Below are 10,992 nucleotides of genomic sequence, written 5' to 3' on the forward strand. Positions count from 1 at the left end.
ATTTTAAGCACTGCTTTTGGTGTTTATTATATTATCCAGGAAATATAAAAAAAAATGTCTGCTGCCTTCAGGAATTAAATGCAACCTATACTGTCAATAGCCTAGATAGGGCTTTTGATAAAGTATTATGACATTCCTATATTATGTAGCACCATAAAATGCTAAACATACATAGAACACAGCACTATAAGTTTCAAAAAGCACATGCTGGAAACTAGAGTGTTTGGCATTTATTGCTGGCTAGCATGGGAAGATAATGAGAAGTTTGATACCTTGGAAATTATAACTATGAAATATAATATAACAATAGTTTCCCATGAAGATTGATCATATATCATACAATATTGGAGGATAAATCAAGTCTGCAATACAATCTGCTTTTCATTTCAAGTGGAGGGTGATGTGAGCCATAATTTACCCAGGTAGTACTTATGTGGGAAATAATGACAAATGTAGAGCAATGCATGGAAAAAAAAAAAAATAGGAAAAACATGAAAGATTTGATGTCCTTTGGCTCCCAATTTTTTCCCCCTGCTTTTCTTAACCTTCTCCTTCAGTGGAAAATTTTTGTGTTAATATGGATTTGTGATGAAATATAAATATTTCTTTAAAAATATAAGGGGACATAACACAATGACTGGGTAGTATTACCCAATAATTGTTGATTGATATAAAATAAAATAAATCATTTACATGATAGATCACTGTGGGTATCTAGGTCTCCAGGAAAGTCTCAATTTAAATAATTATTAAAATCACTTTCCATGTTAAGATGTGCAATGACTCCTCTTAGAAAGAAAGAAAGAAAGCGAAGTCGCTCAGTCGTGTCCGACTCTTTGCGACCCCATGAACTGCAGCCTATCAGGCTTCTCTGTCCATGGGATTCTCCAGGTAAGAATACTGGAGTGGGTTACCATTTCCTTCTCCAGGGGATCTTCCCGACCCAGGGATCGAACCTGGGTTTCCCACATTGGAGGCAGATGCTTTAACCTCTGAGCCACCAGGGAAGCTCCTCTTATACAACAATTATTTCTTTATCAAAAAATTCATTTATGTCATATACAAATGGAGTTGAGGAGCAGCATGTCTGGATTTTGAAAAGAGCGAAATGACTGATACTCTGCTTTGATTTTTCTTTTTCAGCATTTAATGAACTATCATGAGATAGTAGGAAGACAGAGGAATTGTTAGTGAACAATAAAATAATTTTTTGTGTTCTAACAAAATAGCGGAATCCTATGGCTTTTTCTTATTGTCTACATAGGCTTTGTAGACAGTTGTCGCTCAAGTTCTCCATCTTGTACCTACTGCTAAATGAAAATATGTCTAGTAAAGAGAGGGTCAGTGGGAGTTTGTGGTGTGGATCTGAGTTGTAGCCCCATCTCTGCCCTTACTTCCTTTTTTAAAATATAATATGAAAATATCCCTTTGCTTTTGACTTTGGTCCTAAAATCTAAAGACACTGTATAAACAATGGAGCCATTTTTCTTTTTTTTTTTCCTACATAGACTAAAGTTTACATCACCATTACATTCATCTTCCTGAAAACCAAGAAAACAAAAATCAGTTTCAACCAATAGTCAAGAGACAGGTCTACCTTTTTCATATCTGATGACAGTGGAATCATTTTAACACTTTAACTCCGTGTATCAGTTTTATGATTCATTTGTACTTATATGCTGTGGTAAGTCACTTCAGTCATATCTAACTCTGTGATGCTATGGACCATAGCCCACCAGGCTCCTCTGACATGGGATTCTCCAGGAAAGAACCCTGGTGTGAGTTGCCATGCCCTTCTTCAGGAGATCTACTCAGGAATCGAACCCATTTCTCATATCTCTTGCATTGGCAGGTGGGTTCTTTACAACTAGCACCACCTGGGAAGCCATATAGATATGGTCATAATGGTAGCAAAATATACTCTTTCCTTTCAATTATCAATGGTCACATGAGAAAAAAACAAAAATGAGGTTAATATAAATTTTCTCGATCATTTTAGTTAGGTGTTAAAATGTTTACTTTTTCAAATTTGTATTTTTTTTTAAATTCTGGGGAAAGACATTGTTTTAATTGATTTGGGTTCCTAGATAACTTTCACAGATAGCACAGAAGGTAACATAAATTCCTGTGTAAAGTTCTCAAGAAGAAAATGAACTTAAGATTAACAAGGGCTAAGGGTAGTGGGGACGGATAGATTGGGAGTTTAGGACTGACATATACACACTACTGTCTTTAAAATAGATACTACTATATAGCATAGGGAACTCTGCTCAACATTCTGTAATAACCTAAATGGGAGGCGATTTTGAAAAAGGATAGTTACATGTATATGACTGAATCACTTTGCTGTACACCTGAAGCTACCACAACATTGTTAATCAACTATGTTCTGATATAAAATAAAAATGCTTTAAAATATATTTTTTTAAGCACATAGACCATTTTAATAGTGTTCTTTTCAAATTTTTTAACTTAATTCCTCTTATTTTTCCTTAAGGATTGTTTTCTAAAGAGGTAAAGAAAAAAATAAAAACAGTTGTCAAGATGGTTACTTTGAATATTGTATTTTAATTTTATTATCATCATTTCCCCCCTTTAGTCAAGTAAACTTAACTTCTTTTACATTCTTTTTTGCCCCCTTTGCCAATTATGTAATCATTTCAGATGTTCTAGTCGAGTGTCTTTGTACATATTCAAAACCATTTACTTCATCTTACTCACTTTAAAAATTTTTTGAATGCAATTAAAAAGCTGTATGGTATACAAGTTATACCAAAAATTAAATGTTCTAGCAAAGTTACTATATAGCAAAATTCATGGAGAAGGTTTAGGTTAAATAGACTAACACTTCAACGGCAGGGCTTAACTTCGATTTACTTATTTACGCACTGACAAACAACCTGATTTATATCACAAATGAATTGTCAGAGCCTAAAGAAATAAACAAAAAAAGAAAAAAAATAGTTGAGAGAGAGAAAGACAGAGTAAAGCAAATATGAGGGCTGCATTTAAACAAACTCCTGCTGCTGCTGCTAAGTCGCTTCAGTCCTGTCCGACTCTGTGCGACCCCATAGACGGCAGCCCACCAGGCTCCCCCATCCCTGGGATTCTCCAGGCAAGAACACTGGAGTGGGTTGCCATTTCCTTCTCCAATGCATGAAAGTGAAAAGTGAAAGTGAAGTTGCTCAGTCGTGTCCGACTCTTCAGAACCCCATGGACTGCAACCTATCAGGCTCCTCCGTCCATGGGATTTTCCAGGCAAGAGTGCTGGAGTGGGTTGCCATTGCCTTCTCCTGAACTCCTAGACATATAGAACTAAAGAGCCTCTTGATGAAAGTGAAAGAAGAGAGTGAAAACATTGGCTTAAAACTCAACATTCAGAAAACAAAGATATGCCATCCTGTCCCATCACTTCATTGAAAATAGATGGGGAAACAATGGAAACAGTGACAGACTTTATTTTGGGGGGCTCCAAAATCACTGCAGATGGTGACTGCACCCATGAAATTAAAAGATGCTTACTCCTTGGAAGAAAAGCTATGACCAACCTCGACAGCATATTAAAAAGCAGAGATATTACTTTGCCAACAAAGGTCCATCTAGTCAAGGCTATGGTTTTTCCAGTAGTCATGTATGGATGTGAGAGGTGGACTCTAAAGAAAGCTGAGTGCTGAAAAATTTATGCTTTTGAACTGTGATGTTGGAGAAGACTCTTGGGAGTCCCTTGGACTTCAAGGAGATCCAACCAGTCCATCCTAAAGGAGATCAGTTCTGAATATTCATTGGAAGGACTGATGCTAAATCTGAAACTCCAATACTTTGGCCACCTGATACGAAGAACTGACACATTAGTAAAGACCCTGATGCTGGGAAAGATTGAAGGCTGGAGGAGAAGGATACAACAAGGATGAGGTGTTTAGATGGCATCACCAACTCGACGGACATGAGTTTGAGTAGGCTCTGAGGGTTGGTGATAGATAGGGAAGCTTGGTGTGCTGCAGTCCATGGGGTCGCAAAGAGTCAGACACGACTGAGCAACTAAACTGAAGTGAACTGGAGACATATAGAAGTGTAAATATATGTAATAGATATAGTGTAGTTAAAAAAGTAGGCCACAAATTTTGCCTCAAAGCTTTTAGCAGCTTAAGTAAAAAGGGAACTAGTATCAATTATAAGAATCACAGTGTTCCTAAGATTTCAGAATGAAAAAGAAATATAAAACAGTAATTGAGGAAAAAATAATACAAAAGTAGAAATCTGAAGTTCTTCTCTCATCACTTCTCATAAAGTATTGAATAATGTAATAGAAATATGCCTATGGTAAGTATAGTGGTAATTTGATTGGACTGTTTCTGATGGTGCTTCTTAATACAGACAACTGATATAAAGTTATGGACAATTAAGTGAAAATCAATTAAAATATCAAATATTGTGGCTGAATGCCCAGCTCTTTAGTTTGATACAAGTGTGTTAGTCACTCAGTCGTGTCCAACTCTCTGAGAGCCCGTGGACTCTGGCCCATGAGTTTCCTCTGTCCATGGAATTTTCCAGGCAAGAATACTGGAGTGGGTTGCTATTTCCTTCTGCAGGGGATCTTACCTGACCCAGAAATTGAACCTGGGTATCCTGCATTGCAGGCAGACTCTTTACCATCTGAGCCACTAGGGAAAATAGTTAAAATATATAAAAGAATAAATGTTTAGCATGCTCATCAAACATATTTCTGTTGTTTAGTTGGTCAGTCATGTCTCTTTTGCAATCCTGTGGGCTGTAGCCTACCAGGCTCCTCTGTGCATGTGATTTCCCAGGCAAGAATACTGGAGTGGGTTGCCATTTCCTTTCTCCAGGGGATATTTGTGACCCAGGAATTGAACCCTCATGTCCTGCATTGCAGATGATTCTTTACCACAGAACCACCAGGGAATCTCTCAGTCTATATCTAGAAACAATTAGCTATCACTCATGTTTTGAAAAGGAATAAATAATAAAGACTTAAACACTGTCACCTGCCTGAAAAAACATGTAGTGCAGCTATTGTGCACTGCAGATTAAATGCTGAATCATATTCCTCAAAACTATTAACAAAGATAGAGTCTTCTCCTGCCTCTTATCAGATCTACAATCAGACCTAATCTTAAGAAAAGGTGAAAATCTTAAGAAAAGGTGAAAGTGAAAGTCATTCTATTGTGTCCTACTCTCTGCAATCCCAGGGACTATACAGTCCATGGGCTTTTCCAGGCAAAAATACTGGAGTGGGTAGCCATTTCCTTCCCCAGGGGATCTTCCCAACTCAGGGATCAAACCCAGGTCTCCAGGATTGCAGGCGGATTCTTTACCAGCTGAGCCAGCTGGGAAGCCTTAAGAAAAGGTATGGAGAAGAAATAAAGCATCAGCCCAAAGGAATAACTGAAATTCCTCTTTTCAATTTAGAGACAATCAAACTTAAAAACATGTAGTTCTACTGTACTTGTTTGGAAATTCTCCCTGGGGTTAGCCACAGATTTCTTTAGAGAGATAAACTCAAATTCCAGTAGAATCAGTACCACTTATGTTAACAAAAGATAGACACAGACGCTGATATTCACGGCAAGATGTGTTTCAATAGAAATAGCTGTTTTTATATATTTGAGCTCCGAGCACCAATCACAATTAATAACCTGAAAGTGATTTGAAACATACACAATGGTCTATAAATACAGTTTTGATTTGTTTGGCCCGACTCAAAATAAAAAATGAAATACTACTACTCATTTGCCAAACACTTCAACTATTTGGTCAGATTCATTTTGAGAGAATCTGGAAGATGTTCCATTACTTTAAATGTTGCCTTTTTAGAAGAAAGCGTAGGCTTGCTCCCCACCGCCATGCCCCAAGAGAGATATAGTTTAGAATAGAATTCTCCTGGAAAAAATTTCCACGTCTGTATTCTCAAAGAAATGTAATGTCTTATTTGCCCCCTCAGCTCCATTCCAGGGCCACACAGCAGTTTTGTTCAATTGCTTATTTTATTCCCTCCTCCTGTAACCTCTCATTCTCACAGCACTGAAAGAGTTTAAACAAAAATGACTTTGTTTGGTTCTGCAGAATTAACACTACACTCGGGCTTATTTCTAATTGACTGCAGATGTTCTTTAAGCAGAGAAAAGCCTCAGCCTTGCATGCATAATTCTTTCACGGCCCTAATGGAGAGAAGTGAGTCCAAAATTAGGAACTTTTTAAAGTCAAATCTGGCTATCTGTTGCATAGACTTTGTTTTTTGGTGTTGCTTTGTTTTGTTTCCAATTTTCTAAGGGCATCCAGACAGAAGATCTTTCAAGATCTTTACAGGGAGGGCCACTATGTTTCTAAGAAACTTACAAAAGAAAGAAATCCAAACCAATCATTGTGGCAGTGCATTTATGTCTCCCCTCTGCTCTGAGGTTGTCTTAATAATAAGACACTGTCCTTGAGAATTCTTGCTGCTCAGAAACAGGACTTTTAAAAAACTCACCAAAAAATGTTGATCTCTGTGCAGCAGAGTGGCAGGTTTTGAAGAGAATGAGGTCAACCCAAGGGTTCTGTTTTGACTGTCTCCAGTCTGAGTTGCTGACATGGATAAACTTGTGAAAACCAGCTGAAGAAAGGGACGCTCTGTGTTCTTTCGACTCCTGGCTTCAACAATTTGCCTCACAATATGTTACAATCTCATTGTTTCTTCCAGATCCAAGGCCATGTGTTTATGTGTCCAAACAACAGGTTTTGAGGCTGCTTATGTTGCTTTTAAAAATATCACTTTAAATATTGAGAACCTCAGAACTGGACTGTTAGTGTACCATGTCTCTGCTCCAGAGACCTGACCATGGGACCCACTAGGGAAAAAATGCACGACCCCAAGAAATTCATGTTTTAGGCAGAGGAGGTGTGTGTCCTGTTTTCTTTTTCATAAACATTTCAGGATCGATAAGCAAACTTTCAGAATGTGTGATTATATCTAATGTGAAAATACATAAAACCTCAAAATTACACATTAATAATTGAGAACAAAATGTTTGAGTGTAGTTGTTATGTCACTAAGTTGTGTCTGACTCTTTGTGACTCCATGGACTGCAGCATGCCAGGCTTCCCTATCCATCACCGTCTCCCAGAATTTGCTCAAATTCATGTCCATTGAGTCGGTGATGCCCTCCAACCATCTCATTTCCCCCTTCTTCTCCTCTTCTTAATCTTCCTAGCTTCAGAGTTTGATGATAGAGTTCAGTTTAGTTCAGTGGCATAGTTGAGTCCAACTTTTTGTGACCCAATGGACTGTAACATGCCAGGCTTCCCTGTCCATAACCAACTCCCAGAGTTTGCTCAAACTCATGTCTGTCGAATCAGTGATGCCATCCAGTCATCTCATCCTCTCTTGTCCCCTTCTCCTCCAGCCTTCAATCTTTCCCAGCATCAGGGTCTTTTCCAATGAGTCAGTTCTTCACATCAGGTGGCCAAAGTACTGGAGCTTCAGCTTCAGCATCAGTCTTTCCAGTGAATATTCAGGACTGATTTCCTTTAGGACTGACTGGTTGGATCTCCTTACTGTTCAAGGGACTCTCAAGAGTCTTCTCCAACACACAGTTCAAAAGCATCAATTCTTCAACATTAGGCCTTCTTTATGGTCCAACTCTCATATCCATACGCTACTGGAAAAACCATAGCCTTGACTAGACAGACCTTGTTGGCAAAGCAATGTCTCTGCTTTTTAATATGCTGTCTATGTTGGTCATAGCTTTTCTTCCAAGGAGTAAGCGTCATTTAATTTCATGGCCACAGTCACCATCTGCAGTGATTTTGGAGCCCCCCCCAAAATAAAGTCTGCCACTGTTTCCACTATTTCTCCTTCTATTTGCCATGAAGTGATGGGACCAGATGCCATGACTTCAGTTTTCTGAGTATTGAATTTTAAGCCAACTTTTTCACTCTCCTCTTTCACTTTCATCAAGAGGCTTTTTAGTTCTTCTTTGCTTTCTGCCATAAGGGTGGTGTCATCTGCATATCTGAAGTTATTGATATTTCTCCCAGCAATCTTGATTCCAGCTTGTGCTTCATAGAGCCTGGCATTTCGCATGATGTACTCTGCATATAAGTTAAATAAAGCAAGGTAACAATATACAGCCTTGATGTACTCCTTTCCCGATTTGGAATCAGTCTGTTGTTCCATGTCCAGTTCTAACTGTTGCGTCTTGATCTGCATATAGATTTCTCAGGAGGCAGGTCAGGTGGTCTTGTATTCCCATCTCTTGTAGAATTTTCCACAGTTTAGTCAAATGCTTTGGTGTAATCAATAAAGCAGAAGTAGATGTTTTTCTGGAACTCTCTTGTTTTTTCACCAATCTAACGGATGTTGGCAATTTGATCTCTGGTTCCTCTGGCTTTTCTAAATCCAGCTTGAACATCTGGAAGTTCATGGTTCACGTACTTCTGAAGCCTGGCTTGGAGAATAGAGGGAGGGGATTATAATGTTAATGAACATAGAGGTCAGCCCTGGATTTATGTTTTATTTTTTAAATATTTATTTATTTACTTGGCTGCACCAGGTCTTAGCTATGGCCTATGAGATCTAGTTTCATGACCGGGAATAGAACCCAGACCCCAAGCACTGGAAGCATGGAGTATGAGCCCTTGGACAACCAGAGCAGTCCTCAATCCCTGCTTTAGGTTTAGGATTAGAGTCAGATAGGTATTCCTATAAAGAAGGGGATTCCTGAATTCACCAGCGTCTTCAGCTCCTCCCCCAACCTGTTGACACAAGAATATCTACCCTGGAATCTTTCTGCTGCCCTGCAGTCACTGGGTTCTTATTGATTTCAATACTACGCTTGCATTTTGCAAAAGTTCACCTGCAAGTATAGCATGAACATTAGGTTTTAGTGACCTAGAAAACATGGTTTTGCCATGGATTTTGCCTCCATGGAATTATTTTCAAGGATTCAGTTATACAGTACTTCAGATCTTAATTTAGGTAGAGGAAGCATCCTCTGGCATATGGTTTAAAATAAGACTTCTCAGCAGAGGCTGGGAGGCATAGGTGACTGGCATAGCCAGTGTTTAGGCCGAGCTGCCACAGTGCTACTGGCAGCAGTGGTGGGGCTTCAGGAGACAGCGCTAAAGGGAAGATAAGCAAGATTGGAACAAGGAGAAGAAAGGCATTGAGCAAGGTGGTAATTCAGAGATTACCATCTACTTTGACCAAGGAGCAACTTCAGGAACATCTTCAGCCTACGCCTGAGCATGATTATTTTGAGTTTTTTTCTAATGATATTAGTATGTATCTTCATGTTTGCAAGAGCATACATCAGCTTTTAAAGCCAAGAGGACATTATTTTGTTCAGGGATCATTTTGATGGTTATGATGGGTATTCCTTGACAATAAAGGTCAGGAATATCCTGCCATCTTAGAATTTGCACCTTTTCAAAAAGCTGCAAAAAAGAAGACTAAGAAAAGAGATACTAAAATTGGGACTATTGATGATGATCCAGAATATAGAAAATTTTTAGAGAGCTATGCTGCAGATAATGAGAAAATGACATCTACTCCAGAGACACTGCTAGAGGAAATAGAAGCAAAAAATAGAGAACTAACAGCTAAAAAGGCATCTCCACTTTTGAGCTTCCTGAGAAACAAGCAGAAGATAAGAGAAGAAAGGAGCTGGCGAGAAATAGAAGGAGAAAGACAAAGAGGAGAGAGGAAGAAGTGGAAAGAAGAAGAGAAACAAAAGCAGAAAGATATAGAAAAGCTAAAGAAGATAGACAGAGTTCCAGAAAGGGACAAATGAAAGGATGAACCAAAGATTAAGCTGCTCAAGAAGCCAGAAAAAGGAGATGAAAATGCACTGGACAAAAAAGCTCAAGAAATTGGACAAAGAGAATCTGAGTGATGAAAGAGCCAGTGGGCAAAGTTGTACACTGCCCAGGAGTTCTGAGGGTGAATTTAAAGATGAAAAGCCTAAAAGACCTGAAGATAAGAGTGGCAGAGAATGCAGGGAGAGGGAGCGGGATTATGGATGAGACCAAGAGCTCATCCTGCGGGAGAGAGAGAGGCTGAAGTGGCAGGAAGAAGAGATCCACAGGCAGAAGGAGTGCTATGAGGAGGAGAAGGCTTGCAAGAGAAAGGAAAAAGAAATGAAGAAAGAGAAAGAAGCACTTCGGGATAAAGGAAAGAAGCCTGATGGCAACTCAGGGAAAAAAAAAAAAAAAACTGACAAGAAAGAAGTGGTTAAGAGATATTGCATAAGAAACAAGGATCGCCCAGCAATGCAGCTTTACCAGCCAGGAGCTAGAAGCCGAAATCGACTCTGTCCCTCTGAGACCAGCACCAGGACTGGAGATTCAACCATAGAAATAAAGCAGGAAAGTGGTATTAACCATAGAAAAGAAGGAAGCGAGCAGTGATAAGTCCAAATGGCCTCAACCATAGAAATAAAGCAGGAAAGTGGTATTAACCATAGAAAAGAAGGAAGCGAGCAGTGATAAGTCCAAATGGCCTTAGGTGTCCTGACTGTCTGCAGCCAAAAAGCATGGAATTAAGCAATCCTGAAGTGCCTTCGGGGCAAAGGAATAGAGAGAGAGAGAAAAGGCGTTGCTGTGCTGGTGGGGAACACTGAAGAGGAGTATGTTTTGTGTCAAGGCAGGAAGCCGATTGCAGGTTCAGACTGGAAGTACAATTTTCATGTTTTTATGCAGTTTCTACAAATTAAATTTAAAATGTCAGATAAAGCTGATGGAGAGAGGACATGCGTCACAGTTTGCAGGCAAGAAATGTCATGAGAGGACTTATTTAAGTATGACATGAGAAGAAGACATGAGAACTGGCTTTAAAATCTAAAGGTTTTGTTAATCCTTGATTGAATTTTCTTAAATTTCAATGGAGCAGAGTCACTGTGAAGTCTCATTCAGATCTAGTTATAGTCATTGTTGGTGATAACAGTTGACTTTGTGTAGTGTAGAAGCAAGAAGCATGTAATACAAGTACAGTGA

The 10,992-nt window shown here is 39.0% G+C and overlaps 1 pseudogene; it reads left to right on the forward strand.

Annotated features, from left to right (window-relative positions):
• LOC128055514 (regulator of nonsense transcripts 3B-like) overlaps positions 1–10,407 on the forward strand; it is a 46,080-nt pseudogene extending 35,673 nt beyond the window's left edge.
• The last annotated feature ends 585 nt before the right edge of the window (positions 10,408–10,992 follow it).

This window comes from Budorcas taxicolor, chromosome 11 (assembly GCF_023091745.1).
Source record: "Budorcas taxicolor isolate Tak-1 chromosome 11, Takin1.1, whole genome shotgun sequence".
NCBI classification, from domain to species: domain Eukaryota; kingdom Metazoa; phylum Chordata; class Mammalia; order Artiodactyla; family Bovidae; genus Budorcas; species Budorcas taxicolor.